The following is an 18,206-nucleotide window of genomic DNA, read 5'->3' as shown; positions in this document are numbered from 1 at the left end:
AGTTCCTGAGTTGGGATTTGAATCCAGGTATTCTCAATTCCAAATTCAGTGTCCAATCCACTATGCTACACCTCCTTTCTTGTCCTTGCCTGAGATTCTTTTTCAACCCTACCCTCCTCCAGACTGAACCATCTCTAGTGACAAAGAAAAACAATTAAACAAAAAACCTTCCACACAGCAACCCCATCCAACAATGACAAATACAATATTCTGTCACTGTCGTCTTCCGCTTCTCTGCCAGGACAGAGGGGAGGTATTCTTTGTGATCTGTCCTCCAGCATTTTCACTGTTTTTTCAGTTATGATTCACACCGCTGTATAGTTAATGTGTGTCTCTTGTTCTCTTGGTTCTACATGTTGAGCTCTGCATCAGTTTACACAAATCTTCCTAAGTTTCTCTGAAGTCTTTGTTGTCATCATTTCTGACTGCACAATAACATTCCCTTATATTTATTTTCAGCACCTGACAGTGGTTTGAGCACTAAGGAGGCTCTTGATTCATATATCACATATTCTTTTTTCTCTCCAGCTTTTCGGAGGATAGGGCACATTTCTGAGACAGCTGGTCTGAAGCTGCATGAGGTATAAGTGAGGTTTTCTGGGTCAAACATTCCTGTCTCAATCTGAAAACCCAGGTAAAGAAAATGAATGTTAAAAAGCATTCTTGGGGCAGCTAGGTGGCTCAGTGGATAAAGCATCGGCCCTGGATTCAGGAAGACCTGAGTTCAAATCCGACCTTGGACACTTGACACTTACTAGCTGTGTGACCTTGGGCAAATCACTTAACCCTCATTGCCCCGTTAAAAAAAAGCATTCTCTTATCTTTAGGGTAATGATGGAGCGATAGTAGGGAACAGTATAAAGATTCTTGGGTTTCTATGAGATAGATGAGTTCAGGTTCTGATTTTGTTACTTAATTACTGTGTGGTCCTGGAGTCAGGAAGACCTGAGTTCAAATCCAGCCTCAGACATTACTGACTGGTAGACTCAGGGCAAGTCACTTAACCTCAGTTTCTTCAAGTATAAAGTAGAGATGAGAATAGAACCTATCTACCCAGGTTGTTGTGAGGATAAAATGAAATCATATTTGTAAAGCACTTCGTACAATACCTGGAACACAGTAATTGTTCTAGAAATACTAACAGTTATTACTAACTGTGTGAACTTGACCAAGTCCCTTATCTTTGAGCTTCACTTTTACACCTGGACTCATCATCTTCTGCCCTACCCCTCTGTACCTCCAACTTCTCTGGTTTTAGTTGAACCTCCCAGTCACTGGGCTTGTAATCTTGGAGTCGTCTTTGACTCTGCCCTTTCTTTCATCATCTATATACAATCTAGTGCCAAATCTTATCGATTCTATTTCCATAATATCCCCTTCTTTCCATTCACCAGGCCATCATCTTAGCTCAGCTCCCCCTTACCTCTTACTACTCAAAGTCTCTTTTATTTCACATACAAAACCCCTGTGCCCCCTTCCCAGTGAACTATTATAACAATAAATTGTTTTTGGCTTTTGGTGAGGCAATTGGGGCTAAGTGACTTGCCCAGGGTCACACAGCTGGTAAGTGTGTAAAGTGTCTGAGGCCGGATTTGAACTCAGGTCCTCCTGAATCCAGGGCCGGTGCTCTATCCACTGTGCCACCTATCTGCCCCAACAATATTTTTTTTTAAAGAAAAAAGAAGAGAAATAAAATCAGCAAAACTGACCAATAGATAGGAAAAATTTTGACAATATATGCAACGTTCCATAACTTGGGACCCTGAACATCTGTAAAGAAGTAGGGGGGGGGGAAGTGTTTTCTTTTATCTTTTTCTTGTGGGGCAAGCTTGTTCTTTGTCATTTTTCATCATTTATTTTGATTTTTTGGTGGTGGTTGTTCTTTTCATTTCCATTGTTGTAGGCATTGTGTATATTGTTTCCTTAGCTCTGATTACTTCACTTTGCATCAGTTCATATAAGTCCATGCTTTTCAGTATTCATCACGCTCATTGTTATATCATAGTAATATTCCTTTACATTCATATACCACAATTTATTTTGCCATTCTTCAACGTATGTTCTAGTTGTTATTGTTCAGTTGTGTCTGACTCTTTGTTTTTGTTTGTTTGTTTGTTTGCAGGGCAATGGGAGTTAAGTGACTTGCCCAGGGTCACACAGCTAGTAAGTGTCAAGTGTCTGAGAATGGATTTAAACTCAGGTACTCCTGAATCCAGGGTTGATGCTCTATCCACTGCGCCACCTAGCTGCCCCTGTGTCTGACTCTTTGTGACCCCTTTTGGGGTTTTCTTGGCAGAGATATTAGAGTGGTTTGGCATTTTCTTTTCCAGCTCATTTTACAGATGTGGAAACTGAAGCAAACAGGGTGAAATGATTTGCCCAGGGTTACACAGCTAGGAAGTATTTGAGGACAGATTGAAACTCGTGAAGACGAGTCTCTCTGATTCTAAGCCTAGTGCTATATATCCACTGTGCCACCTCGCTACACAGCCCACTCACCTCTCTACAGGATGTTCTCTACCATACTCCCATAACCCCCACTCTCCCCCCTTCATTTTCAGCTTTCTTTTATTAGAATGGAAACTCCTTTAAGGCAGGGAGGGACTGTTTCTCTGTTTGTATTTGTATTCCTGGTGCTTAGCTCAGTGCCTGGCATACAGTAAGCACTCCATAAATGCTGGCTGACTCAATTTCAAGAAGCAAATGAGGCTCAGGTTGATGAGGTGATTTGTCAGGTCACACAACTAGTAAGTGACAAAACCAGGACTTTCGATTCTGGTCTGGGGCTCTGCGCACCTATGGTGCCTTGTGGAAAGCAGAGTGTTGGCCGAGTGATGAGAAAAAGCTCTTCTTGAATATACAGTGGGATTCCCAGGATCCAGGCTGGGCAAATACTGGGGGAAAGAGCCTTGGACTTGGGGATAGGATCATAAAACTATAGAACGTCCAAGGGCAGGAAAGGCCATAGCACATCAGCTATCAGAACTGGAAGGGACCTTCCAGATTGTCTAGCCCTAACTCCTCAGTTTATGAAGGAGGGAATAGAGAAGTAGAAAGGAGAAGGGACCTGTCCAAAGTCACGTAGGGTATGTGCAACAAAGCTCAGACTCAGACGCAGGCTCTATATTCCTCCATGAGACCCGAATTCAAGCTCCAACATCATCCTTTATTAGTTGCATGACCTTGGCAAAATAATTTTCTTTCTCAGATCCTTGGTCTCTCCAACTGCAACATGGGGACAATAACAAACACACATATTAACTACCTCATAGGGCTGCCATGAGGAAATTGCATTGTAAAACATAAAACGCTATTGAAATGAGTTTTATTATTATTTACATAAAGAACACTGCAGGTGCCAACAGGTGATGGGAGCCCACTTAATATTGGGAAGCTTTTCTTTCTGCATATTTAAAATTCTTCCTGGGCTCATGTTTCACGGTTCATGTGAAAATGAGTTGAAAAATGTCGAGCCGGGCCAATGGAGAGAGTTGTCCTGAGCATCCTGGTGACCAGGCGGGGGGGACTGCAGAGAGTCCACTCTTGATGTGGGGCTGGCGGCCTCTGCTCCCCCATTTCCTTCCATCAGAGGCTTAGGGCTAGTGAGGGCACAGCTCCGTGTCCGTGCCTGTTAGCGGTGAAAGTCAAGGCTTGTTGAGTGTCTGTTTGCTCGCACTGCGGGAGGTGCATCATCTGTCTTTGAACGGGGCTCCTGTCGTTCCGGCTGACATATACAAGAAACAGCATGCCTCGCAGAAATGAGTGTGTGAGAACTGTACAGTGAACAGAATATTCTTAGGGCATTAGGGAGCTGAGCAGATCACACTGTGTTATACTTCATCTTCACAATTCAACATGACACATTTTTTATAAGTTCAACAGTCATCAGGGAGTTGTGTGCACGGCTGGCCCCGTGGATCCGACAACAGGGATGGCAGGGAGAGCTTTTGGTCAAGTGGCTGGGCAGACCTCGCTTAGCAAAGACACACTTTGCGATCCTTCATGCGCTGCCATAATAATCTTGATTTATGCATAGATGTGGTCATGTCATTTTCTTTGTTCTAACGACTTCCAGTAGCTCCTCATTCCCTCCAAGGTTAAGCTCCAATTCCTCAGTTTGCCATTCCGGACCCTTCACAATCTTATACCGCCCCACCTTAGCAGCTGGACCTCATTAATCACTTCTATGAACTCGGTTATAACCTTACCAGACTCTTTCCTGACCCCCTGAACATGCATGGACTCTTCTTCCTTGTTCCCTGGATCTTGAATGCCTGTTCTCTTCTTCATCTACTCGATTCCCATCTATCCTTTGTGGCCCAATTCCAAACTGGTACCTCCACTGGGAAGCCTTTCTTGATACTTCTTGTAAGTAATGACCTTTTCCCTCAACCTCAAACTTCATGTATTACTTTCTTTAAAGCATTTACCATGTAACATCAAATATTATAATTACTTGTGTTGGGGCAGCTAGGTGGTGCAGTGGATAGAGTACCAGCCCTGGATTCAGGAGGACCTGAGTTCAAATCCGGCCTCAGACACTTAACACTTACGAGCTGTGTGGCCCTGGGCAAGTCACTTAACCCCAATTGCCCCCCCCCAAAAAAATCCAAACCCAAAACCAAAACAAATAATTACTTGTGTTTATCTTATACCCTCTTTAGACCATAAAGTCCATGAGGGCAGGGACCAAGTCTTGCCTGAATTTTGCGTCTCTTCCTACTCCAAGCCCAATGCACACTGCATAGTAGATGGTAAGTAAATGTTGAATTGAAAGAGAAAAGGAAGTGGATGAAAGATAGTGGAAATTCAGGGATAATCTGGGTATTGGGCTTAGGTTTGGGGTTAGACTTACAGTTTTGAGGAGACAGCTGTGGTGTTGAGATCACTGTGTTTGGAGTCAGGGTACCTGGGTTGGATGCTTCAGCCTTCTACTTGCTTCCTTTGTGGCCTTGAACAAGTTGCTTAATTTCTCCTGGCTTCAGTTTCTTCAACCATAAAATGGGGGTGTTGTCCCTCCTGGATCTAAATTGTATGATCCTATGATCTGGTTTCCAGTCATAGCTCTGATATTTAGAAATTGGTGGCAAGTTGCTTGCCTCTCCAAGCCTCAGTTTCTTCATCTTTGAATTGGGGGTAATAATATGTACACTCTCTACAACAGTGGGCTGTTGTGAGCATGAAAGGAGGTGATGGAGAGACAGATGTAGGATCAAAGAATTATGGTATCTCAGAGCTGGAGGAGACCCTGGCAACTTTCTAGTCCAACACTAACATGGGTATGACTCCCCTTTATGACATTCTCATCAATTGGTCATCCAGTTTCTGTTTGAAGACTGCCAGTGACTGTGACCTAGCTGTGTGACCCTGGGCAAGTCACTTTATCCCAATTGCCTTAAAAATCCAGGGCCATCTCCAGTTGTTCTGATAATGTATCTTGCCACTGGACCCAGATGGCTCTGGAGGAAAGAGTGAGTCTGGTGCCCTTGCACAGCCCTTCCCCATTTAAATCCAATTCAGGGCAAGTCATGACATCACCTTCCAATGTCATGGTCCACTATGGAAAATGAAATACAACAACAATGAAAGCAACAACACTTTGGCAGTAGATTCTATCTGAAGTCAGGTATCTTTCTGCTCTATAAGTAGCAAACCCAGTACAAATGAACTACTACCACTCTACTACCTGACATCCTAACACAATAAGATATTTCAATTTACCAAACCATTGACACCAGGAAGCAACAGAGAAAAGAGGGTATGGGGTCTATAGGGCATTATGCTACTGTTACTAGGATTATCCATCAGATACCATTTGTTCATTGGGCTAATCAAAGGCCAATGTTCTTTTTTTTTTTTTGCGAGGCAATGGGGGTTAAGTGACTAGCCCAGGGTCACACAGCTAGTAAGTGTGTCAAGGGTTTGAGGCCAGATTTGAACTCAGGTCCTCCTGAATCTAGGGCCAGTGCTTTATCCACTGTGCCACCTAGCTGCCCCAAAGGCCAATGTTCTATCATGTCACTAACACATTGGAGTGGATTGATTCAAGCCAAAGTGAATGGTTCCACTTTTGGATAATAGAAATAGTTTATGACAGGTGGGTCAATCCCAAACAATTAGAAGAAAAACATAGTCTAGTCTTTGGATTCCAATGCCCTTGAAAAATCAGGGCAAAGCAAAAACTCAAGTCAGGAAGGCAAACGAATAGATAGGTAGACGTTTTAATGAGGCATTTTGGACTACTATCGAGTTCACCTAAACCTAAGTTTTCTCCAGGCTAAATGATTCTAGTTCTTTTAAATGACTATTGAGTGGAAGATCCCTAGTTTTCACCATCCTGGTCACATCCTTCTGGATGCATTCCAGCTTGCTGATGTCTTTCCTAAAGATTGCTACTCAGTTCAGAACTCAATTTTCCAGATGTGGTCTGACCAGGGCAGAGTAGAGTAGACCTATCATTTTTCTTGTTCCAGACAATGACCTATCAATGTAACCTATGAGCTTATTGGCTCTTTTGGCTGCCACATTGTAACACGGATTCATATTAAGCTTGAGGTCTGCTAAGGTCTCCAGATCTTTTTCATAGGATCTGCTCTCTAGCCATAAAGTCTCCTATCCTATGCACTGTTAAATTCACAAATGCTTATTAAATTGTTAGGTTGAATCTAATTGAATAAGAACTGTTTTTTGGCTGTCTGGCATCCCATTCTATACTGATGAAATTTATTTTTGTGTCTGTGTAGAACTTTACATTTATGCCTGCTACACTTCATCTTATTAGATTTGAACTATTATTCCAGCCTGTTTTGGATCCTGATTCTGCTATTCAACATGTTAGCTATCCCTCCCAGATTCTCCAAATTTGGCATGTATACCATCTATGCTTTAATTTAACCCACTGATAAAACTGTGGAACAGAACAGAGCCAAGGATGGCTATTATTATTATTATTATTATTGTTATCATCACTATCATTATTATTTTTTTAAAAATAAAAGTATTTTATTATTTTTCAGTTACATGTAGAGATAGTTTTTTATCATTATTCTTAACATGCAACTTTTACCATCATTATTATTTATTACTGACCATATTTTAAGTCATAAATTTAAACATAGGGTTATTATTAGTAGCAATAATTAGTAGCTTACTTATGGAACATTTTTTGATTACAATGTGCTTTTGAGTTTGTTATTTTATTTAAGCCTTATCACATCTCTGGTATTTAGGCAGGCAAGAGATTATTATTTCCTTTTTTACACACAAGCAAACTGACTCCTAGAAAGGGAAAGTAATTTGTTCAAGGTCAAACAAGGTGATTGACTGTCAGGTCTGGGACTTAAACTTGGATCATGTATTTCTGAAGGTTGTTATACTGTGGCCATTTGGCTTTCCAACTCTGCTGGACAAAGCTATCTGCACCAGGTAGTCAGTGAAAATGGTGTCTTCTATAAACTTTGGAGGTGATATGTGCGTTGGGTGGAATGATTATGATTTTGGAGGTGAGGGGGACATTCACCACACAGACTGTCATTTTATGCTTTTCTTTGATAGGGATGATATCTAATCCGCTAATTCCAAAAGTTGGTTGGAGCTGCCAAAACCTGATATCAGTAATCTTCTTGATTGGCTTTTTTGTTTGTTTGTTTTTTTTTTTTGTGGGACAATGAGGGTTAAGTGACTTGCCCAGGGTCACATAGGTAGTGTCAAGTGTCTGAGGCCAGATTTGAACTCAGGTCCTCCTGAATCCAGGGCTGGTGCTTTATCCACTGTGCCACCTAGCTGCCCCCTCCTGATTGGCTTTCACTGAATTTAGAATCCTCTAGGGAACCAATGAAAAGGAATAATGGCACTTACAAAGTGTTTTCCTCATAATACCCTGTGAGGGAAGTGGTGCAAATATCATCATCCCAATTTCACAGAGAAAGAAACGGAGGTCCAGAGATGTTAGGTGATCTGTCCAAGGCTGAACGAGGAATATGTGTCAGAAAAAGGATTTGACTTCATGTTTTTCCTAATTCTGAGTCCAGCACTCCATCCATGTTGTCATGTTGCCATGTTGTCATGTTGTCTTTGAAGCATAAGATTGAGGGGATCTTCATGGTATAGTGGAATGAGCACTAGCCCAGGAGTCAGAGGACCTGAGTTCAAATTCCTTGACTCTGATACTTTGGAGAAGCCACTTAACCTTCCTGGGCCTCAGTTTCCACATCTGTAAAGTGAGGGGGTTAGACTAGATGGCTTCTGAAGTCCTTCCCAGCTCTAGATCCAGTATGTGAGCCATTCTGGTGGTGGGAGAGCTGTTCTGGGATGAGAGACATGATTTTCCTCTAGGGATTGAGGGGGTGGGTGGGAAATATTCCAGGTCCAGTGAGAATTATGAGGGGCCAAGATGTGCACGAGGTGAATTGTTGCTAGAGGAAGAACTAAGAGAACCCAGGAACCACTGAGTGTGGGAAGACTTCTTTTCTATGAATTTAGAATTATCTGGGATAATGGTCTCTTTTCCTTGTACATAATCATTAGAAACATGTACTTGTGGTCTGGAGTGTGTGGGCAGGAATATTAAGGGAAAGAAGGTGTAGGTGCCCGGTTCAGATGTCTAGTTATGGTGACAGTAGCAGGAGAAAGGTAAGATGATTAGGGATTAAGCGGGGCAGGTTTCTGATTCCAAAAAGCCAAGCTGGTCCAGGGACTAGGAAGGTCAGGTTTCATGCCTCGTGTTGGGAGTTCGGTAAAGGGTTGGGAAAGAACATAAAAAAGGAAGCCCTGGGACTGAAGGCAAAAGTCCCTTGGATGGGCTCTATAGGGAGGAAATGGTACTGAGAAAATGATCTAAGGTCCATCCAAGGGACATTTATTAAGTATCTACTATGTGTAGGGAACTGGAGAACATGGAATAATCATAGAAGCATAGATTTAAAGCTGGAAAGACATCTAGTTCAAGATGACCATTTTACAGGTGAGGAAACTGAGGGCCTGGGAAATTTGTTTCACCTCTCTGGTCCTTGGTGGTTTGTTTCCTCAGTTGTATGACCCTATAATCCAGTATTTACATGGAAAAGTGTAACAGGGGGATTGATCAAAAGACTCCTGATCAACTGATTTCCCACCAGCCAAGGTCATAAAATTGTAGAATTTAAGGGGGGATAGGTAGCAGAGGAAAACAAAGTCTTAGGGATTGACTGAAGTGTAATGATAGAGCTGCACTTCTATTGTTATAAGGTATGCAGTTCTTCAATTATGCTTGGTGGAATTAGAAGGAGGCCAGCCAAAAGATTATCCCACATTCCTAGTGTCCCTTTAACTACTGAGGGAATATCTCTAAAAATGATTGTCAAGCAAGAGATTGGCTATGAGAAGTATGATATCTGGAAGCAGAGAAGAGACTCAGCTATGCAGGAAGAAGCTAGCTCTTGGGGAGGAATGACTCCTCATCTCTTGGCTGGGAGATTTTTCTCTTCTATGCCTCCTGAGCTATGGGGTCTTACATCAGAGTTATCTACCCAGCAGGAGACACACTGCATCCATTAGGGAGCAGACCCAAGGCATGAGACTGGAAGAACTTTGTGAACTGAGAGAAAGTTAGCCCTGATCATTGGGAGTTGAGATGTGGTGAAGAATAGAACCAGGGATGACTGCAGAGATGCCATGCTCCAAAGAGAATAGCAATAAGTATTAATGAGAAGAGAAAGATCATTAGGGCCCTGCAGTGCTGTGGGTATGAATTGCCTGAGCCATATGTGTTCTCTATGTGTATTTGGTTCTCTATTAGTAAACTCTCTCTCTCTGTCTCTGTCTCTGTCTCTCTGTGTCTCTCTCTCCCTGTGTCCCTCTCTCTGTCTCTGTCTCTCTTTCTCTCTCTCTCCTCCCTCTTTCTCCCCCTCTCTATTTCTCTCTCCATATGTATATATAATTATATATGCATGTGTGTATATATAGTTATAGATAGATGATAGATGATAGATAGAGTTTTATACCCACTCTTCCTGTTGATGCTTTATGCATTTGTGGGAGTGTGTACTTCAGGTTTTGGGGAGTTAAGTATTATTATTGATGTTCTTACTTTATCTTTATCTTTATTATTATTATTATTATTTGCAGGTCAATGAGGGTTAAGTGACTTGCCCAGGGTCACACAGCTAGTAAGTGTCAAGTGTCTGAGGTCAGATTTGAACTCAGGTACTCCTGAATCCAGGGCCGGTGCTCTATCCACTGCACCATCTAGCTGCCCCCTTACTTTATCTTTAGAGTAAATGTTTTTGCTTGAGCTGTGTCAACTGGCTAACTATTAAAAGGAAACATACTAGGGGGAAGCTAGGTGGTGCAATGGATAAAGCACCGACCCTGGATTTAGGAGGACCTGAGTTCAAATCCAGCCTCAGACACTTGACTAGCTGTGTGACCCTGGGCAAGTCACTTAACCCTCATTGCCCTGCAAAAACAAAAACAAAAACAAAAACAAAAAAGGAAACATACTAGTGGGGTCTTGTGAATTAATAGTTTTATGAGTAGAACTCTTATAATACTTTGAATTTACAGGAGTCCCTTGTGGGGACTCAACTTGTGGGTATGAGGTGGGGGATACTTCCAGAAGATCACTACATAAGTAAGTATAAGATAACTGGAGAAAGGAGAGAGCACTAATAACTAGAGGAATCAGGAAAGACTTCCTTGGGGGAGAAGGCATGTAAACTAAGCCTAAGCCTGAGACTGGTTAACTTCAGGACAGCTGCTCACCAAGAGGGCGCACCCTTGCTGGAGCTCCTGCTTGGAATGAACAGTGAGCTTCCCTCTTCATAGATCACTCTGAGGCCCCCAGGTTCATGATTAGACCTATCATGCAGGGGCCCTTTTTTCAATCTTACTGGAGCACACATTGGGCCTGAGACGGATGCATCGTAGAGGATCTCCTGGAGATTTTCCTGACAACACAGGGCCAGTGGACTTCCATGTACTTCTCCCATGTTCTCTGGATGAATAGGTAGCCACTGAGGGGGAGGAAGGCAGAGAGATGGTCTAGTACAGTGTAAAGAGTATTGGGTATGGAGTTAGAAGGTCTGGGTTCGAATCCTAGCTCTTTGCTATTTACACAACTTGGGGCAGATCACTTGGCTTCTTTGGGAGTGTCTTAGTTTCCTCTCCTGTAAAATGGGGATGGGTGAACTAGATGGCCTTCAATTTCCTTTCCAATTCTCTGGGTGCTAGAGGCCACAGCTCTCACTGCCTCAGAGGGCAGGTAAAGGTGGGGAGGCCACCAGGCTCACTTCCATTACACTGTTGGTCATCATGGCAGGAGCTGAGAGCAGCATTTGTAGACAAATCGACATGTTTGTGCCTGTTTTTTAGCTTCCACATGTTTCTTTGCATAAATGTGGGACTATATTGTAAGCCACTAGCCTGGAAAGTTTCAGTTAAAAAACATGGTGCCCTCAGTAATGGAGAGGCAAGGCTCATCCCTGATACTTGACACACTCTCCTTCTCTCAAGTGCCTTGACTGGGGCCTTGGCCTCTTAAAGGACAGAATGCTTAGAACAGCTGACATTTATATCCTGCTTTAGGTAGATGATCTTCCTGGAGCTGCTCCATATTCCTGTGAGGAAGGTCTTATAGGTATTATTATCATCCTTATTTTACAAATGAAGAAACTGGGTTTGAACCCCAGTTCTGCCACTCACTAAGCTGTGTGACCTTGGACAAGTATCTTCTCCTTTATAGACCTCAGTTTCCTTATCTGTAAAATGAAGGGTTCGAACTAGATGACCACTAAGATGCCTACCAGCTCTAAACTAGGAGGGTCAGAGAGGTTAATTACCTTGTCTGTGGTTACAGAACTGGGAAGGGCCAGAGGTAGGATTTGAACCCAGGCTTTTCTGATCCCAGGTCTAGCACTTTATCCACACCCTTAGATGCTTCTGCTTGGTATAGAGAGGATTTACTTCTAGCTTGGAGAGGAGAGATTGAAGGAAGACTCCTAGGAAGAGGTGGCATTTGTCATCAAAGGCAGATGTCATTATGCTGGTTCCATGAAGAGGTCTAGAACACTAGATCATGTGTCTATTAGGTTTCAGAGTCAGCATTTGAACCCAGATCTTCTTGACTCTAGATCTGACATGTCATGACCATATTTCACTGTCTCCATTCAAGAGGTGGCATAGAGCTATGAGGATGTGGAGTTGGAAGACCCGGGTCCATCTGTCTACTCCTTGTAAGCAGCCATGGGTAAGCTGCTTCCTGTTTCTGGGCCTCAGTTTCCTCATTTGTAAAATGGGAAAAAATAATCTTGCTTTATCTCCTTTACAGAGTCATGGTAGGCTGGAATGAGATCACGAAGGTAATGTGAGATAGAGGCTCTCAGAGCTGGAAGGAATGTTGGAGGCCAGTTTTCAATGTCTACCTGGGCAGTGTACTCAGCAAACATTTATTAAGCATCGCCTATGTGCAGGGTACTGGGATCAGTGTTGGGCCATCAACCGGCTTGGTGGGATCCAAAGCCTATATCCCACTGGGATCCCTGCCTAGGCTATGCATGCTGAGGCACCAGAGAAAGGGGTCAGTGGAGGATTATTATGACCAATCATATTTTAGAGCCCGGCCTCCTCCATTTCACATCCTCAGCGGGTACCCAATGGGCTATTTACAGTGAAATTGTGAGGATGGGAGGGGAGGGGGAAGCATCTCGAAGGAGGCAGCATAAGAGTCATAGGGTTTTGAGTCAGATATTCCAAGCTCAAGTGTCACTAATTGCTATATCGACAATGGGCAAATACCTTTGTATTGATAAGTCTTAGTTTCTCCCTTTTGTAAAATAGGGGTTGATAATACTGGCGTTACCAAACCAGGCACAGCTGTGGTGGATAGAGTGTTTTTGTAAACTGTAATAATAATAAGTTCAACAGCTTTCACTTTTTTGGCATGTGAATAAAGAGCCTACCTTACAATAACCTTATTAAGTAATGATAGCCAACATTTACCTAGTCAGTGAGTTAAGGGGATGTCTACCCCAAGCATGTGAAGACCTCCCCCAGGTGAAATGGGTGGATGAGAGCAATTTGTTCCAATGGGCCACGAAGATGGCTGAGGCAGGAGCTGTGTGGAGTGCTTGAACTTGGTCAGACGTGGAAGACACCAAGAAGACACGTCCAGCTGCATCCTGGGCCATCGCCAGTCCTCTTGACTTTTGTCTTGCTACTGGACTCATGCCTCTGGAAGACAGAGGGAGGGTGGATGACTGTGCAACTTTGCCCCACTTAAATTCAATTTATGAGGGAGTCAATACATCACCCCAGACCCAAGCATAGTGATGCCATTTTGTTCTTCTTCAAGTATGAAGGGACAAACAACATCATGGTGCTTTTTATGGTTTGAAAAAGCACTTTACAATTATTTTCTCATTGTTTATCTTTACAACAACCCTGGAATATAGGTAGCATGATTACATTGTACAGATGAGGAAACTGAGCATGACAGATATCATAGGGGTTGCCAGGGTCACCCAGCTAATATTGCATCTGAGACTGGATTTGAACTCAGGTTTTCTTGACTCCTAGTAAGGCTCTTTAGAAATGTGAGCTGTTCTTATAACTTAGCAATTATTTTTAGGATCCCAGACTTAGAACTGGAAGGGAGTCCTTGAGGTCTAATCCTCCACACTGAGAGTCCTGTATGTGAATGAAAATAACAACAACAACAACAACAATGATTATTATTATTTTTTGGTCAGTCACTGTACTAAGTGCTGGAGGTACAAGGACAAAAAGACAACAGTCCCCGTTTCAAGGAGCTTATATTCAATTGTGTGTGTGTTTTGTGTGTGTATACAACATGTAAACAAGAGAAGAAAATACAAGGTACCTTTGTGGGGGAGAGATGACTAGGGGAGTCACAAGAAGGCATAGGGGGTGGCATCTAATATGAACCTTGAAGGATACTGAACATTTAAGTGACAAAGGTAAAGTGGGAGAGAAGTCGGTTAGGTGTGGGATGCAGCCTGTGTGAAGGAGAGAATGTGAAATCAGCCTGGGAAGTTGACTGGGGGACAGATAGTGAAGGGCTTTAAATGCCAAATGAAGGGATACTTAATGATGTTACCTGACTAGGTTTGTTCAACTGTTAGATGGAGCTGTATGATGTACTAGAGAGCCAACTTCAGAGGCAGAAAGACCTGGCTCCCAGTCTCACCTCTGACTTCTGTTGGTTTGGGTAACCCTGGGCAGAAAGTTTAATCCCTCAGTGCCCTTGAATTCTGATTGCAGAGTGGGCACTTACCTGCATATGGTTGAGGGAGTTTTCACACCAGGTGTTCCTGGACCAATGAAATTAGAGATCTGGTCCAAAATAAACAAAATAAACAAACACCGCCCCTTCCACCAGGAAGCTGGACTTGATGATGCCTAAGGACCCTTCCCCTTTGAAATCTGTGATCCTGTGATAATTTGTACTAAGGACCTCCTTATCAGAGGTGGAAACCTAAGGGTCATCCCTTTAACAAGAGTTCAGTAAACATTGATTAAGCTCCTACTGTGAGTAGGGACTTGGCCAAAGTTCACATAAGCCTGTCTTCCTTCTTGGAGTTTCCTGCTCCTGAAGGAAGACAGATTGGGGGTTGGGAGTGGGAAAGAATGACGGAAGGTGGGAGAAGCTGGGTCTTTGGTGGGCCCAATCTGGAAACTAAAGAGAACAAAAAATAGAGAAATGCACCCTCTCCCACTCTCCCAGATATGCTGCATCTTGTTGCAGACAGGACATCTTCAGGCCCTGGAACGCTCCTGGGTCTTTACCCAAACATCGGCCCTGGACCTTCATGGTTCTTGTATGTTTCAACTCTCAGCCACAACATTGTACTAATGGGGTGGGTTTTTTTCCCCACTGAATTAAAATTAATCTAATCCTTGACAACTAGGTCTGGCTGTGAGCCAGCTGCCTGCATGGTCGATGGTTCCTGTAAACTTTGCCATTGAGAATTCTTGTGATTCAGGGAACATCTCATTTCTCTCCGGACCCCGCACTCCTGAACTCCGGTCCTCTAGGGAGGCCATCAGGCTGCATAAACCATCCCCTTCTCTCCCGGCTGCTGTGACTTCAGCTCTGCCTGATCGATAGGGCAGGAGGGCCCAGGCTGGGTGAGGATTGGGGGTCATTTGGATGAACTAAACCTTGGGAACACTTACCTTTGGATTTTTCCCAGTAATAATATCTTCTGTCATTAAAAGCCTGCTGGGGGAGCCTGATTAGATTTCCTTAAAAGAATTTAGATGCTAATTTCTACCAGTAGCCATTACTTGGGGGGCCAGGGGGAGCCTTTGAAAGCTCACTTACTGAAATGATCGATTTCATAGCTCGATTGAATGTTTCCCTTTCTACTCAGTCAAGATAGGCACGTGTGGGGAGGATCTGGGCCTCCAGAAGCATTGGCTTTGGAGAGAAGTGAAATAGAAAGGGCAGGATTTGGGGGTCAGAGCTGCTGGGTTCAAATCATGTCTCTGCTATGTGCTGTTCATGTCACCTTGGATAAGTGACTTTCATCTTTCTATACCTGGGGGGGGGTAGTTCATCTTGTCTGCCCCCAAGCACCTGGCACAGTGCTTGGCCCATGGCAGGGCCTGCTTCTGACTTTCCTGATTTGGCAACCATGCCTCAGTGGCTATCTCACTCTGGATCTTTCCTGGGGACATCTACCTTTCCCTGTGGCCTTCTCACCTTGCAATATCTATCTGCCCTATCAGCCCCCTTCTTCCATTGGTGAGCTCTTCTCTGATCTTCCATTTAGGGGAGGGGCTTAGGCTAGCCAGTCTTCATTCCCCTCCTGGCTCTGCTTCTGACCTTCCAGACCTCATTGATGCCTCTCTCCCCCACAACAACTTCCATCAACTATCTTTCCTCTCCACCCCATTTTTGTTTGTTTGTTTGTTTTTGGTGGGAAAATGAGGGTTAAGTGACTTTCCCAGGGTCACACAGCTAGTAAGTGTCAAGTGTCTGAGGCTGGATTTGAACTCAGGTCCTCCTGAATCCAGGGCTGGTGCTTTATCCACTGTACCACCTAGCTGCCCCCTCCACCCCTGCTTTTTTAAAATTCCCTTTCGTATATTTTCTTCCCTCATTAGAATGTAAGGTCCTTGAAGGCAGAGACTGTTACTATTGCTTATATTTGTAACCCCAGTGCCGGGCACTTAGCAGGCACTTAGGAAATGCTTGTTTGTTGGAAATAGATCAGATCCAACAAGATTATGCCCAAGTTTCCTTACAGCTTTCTGACTCTATATGCATGATATTGCTTTGTATTTTTTTTGGAGGGGGTCCAGATCTGATAGTTCATTGGTCTAGGGCAGAGCTTCTTAAATTTTTTCTACTCGTGGCATAGACCAACATCTTACACCTTATACTAAAATAAGGTCAAAATGGATACATGATTTAGACATAAGAGGTGATACCATAGGTAAATTAGGAGAGAAAGGAATAGTGTACCTATCAGATCTTTGGAAAGGAAAACAGTTTTTGACCAAACAAGAGATAGAGTATATTATAAAATGCAAAATGGATGATTTTGATTATATTAAATTAAAAAATTTTTGTACAAACAGAAGCAATGCATCCAAAATTGGAAGGGAGGCAGAAAGCTGGGAAACAATTTTTGAGGCCAGTGCTTCTGATAAAGGCCTCATCTCTAAAATATATAGGGAATTAAATCAAATTTATAAGAATCCAAGTCATTCCCCAATTGAGAAATGGTCAAAGGATATGAACAGGCAGTTTTCTGATGAAGAAACCAAAGCTATCTATTCCCATATGAAAAAATGCTCTAAATCTCTAATGATTAGAGAGATGCAAATTAAAACAACTCTGAGGTACCACCTGACACCTATCAGATTGGCTAAAATGACAAAAAAGGAAGATAATAAATGTTGGAGAGGCTGTGGGAAAATTGGAACACTAATGCATTGTTGGTGGAGCTGTGAGCTGATCCAACCATTCTGGAGAGCAATTTGGAATTATGCCCAAAGGGCAATAAAGCTGTGCATACCCTTTGACCCAGCAATCCCACTTTTAGGTCTTTTGCCCAAAGAAATCATGGAGGGGGGAAAGGGACCCACATGTACAAAAATATTTATAGCTGCTCTTTACGTGGTAGCAAGGAATTGGAAGTTGAGGGGGTGCCCATCAATTGGGGAATGGCTGGACAAGTTGTGGTATATGAATACAATGGAATACTATTGTGCTGTAAGAAATGATGAGCAGGAAGAGTTCAGAGAAACCTGGAGGGTCTTGCGTGAGCTGATGATGAGTGAGATGAGCAGAACCAGAACATTGTACACAGTATCATCAACATTGAGTGTTGACCTACTGTGATGGACTATATTCTTCTCACCAATGCAATGGTACAGAAGAGTTCCAGGGAACTCATGATAGAAGAGGATCTCCAAATCCAAGAAAAAAAAAGAAAGAACTGTGGAGTATAGATGCTGATTGAACCATATTATTTCTTTTGTTTTGGGTGCTGTTGTTTTTTTTTTTCTATTTTGAGGTTTTGCATCACTGCTCTGATTCTTTCTCTTGTAACAGGATTAATGCAGAAATAGGATTAATGTTATTATGTGTATATATATGTGTGTGTATATATATATATCTATATGTATATGTATAGAGATATATAGATATAACCTATATCAGATTACCTGCTGTCTAGGGGAGGGGGGAGGGAGGGGAGGGAGGGAGAAAAATCTGAAATTGTAAAGCATGTATAAACAAAAGTTGAGAACTATCTTTACATGTAATGGAAAAAATAAAATACCTCATACATTAATAAAAAAAATTTTTTTTCTACTCGCGACCCCTTTTTGCCTGAGAAATTTTTATGAGACTCAGGTATATAGGTATATAAAATAGGTAGACATAGCCTTTTAATATTGCCAAGTTTTTCTCCACCCCTACATTCAGTTACATGACCCTATATGGGGTTGTGACTAACAGTTTTAGAAGCTAGACTCTAGGGAACGTCTGTGTAAGGAAAGTTCACCTACTGATGCAGATTGGAAAGGGATCTGCGATGTAGAGAGTTGCTATGGGCACTGAGATGTTAAATGATTTACCCAGGGCCTCTCTCCCTCCTTCCTCCACTTCTGGCTCTGAGAACTAGAGTCAAATCCATGTTTCTATCACCTCTGGGAAGAAAATACTAATAGACAGCCCTATGACATCACTCACCATC

This window comes from Dromiciops gliroides, chromosome 3, assembly GCF_019393635.1.
Source record: "Dromiciops gliroides isolate mDroGli1 chromosome 3, mDroGli1.pri, whole genome shotgun sequence".
Lineage (NCBI taxonomy): Eukaryota > Metazoa > Chordata > Mammalia > Microbiotheria > Microbiotheriidae > Dromiciops > Dromiciops gliroides.
This window is presented reverse-complemented; position numbering follows the sequence as displayed.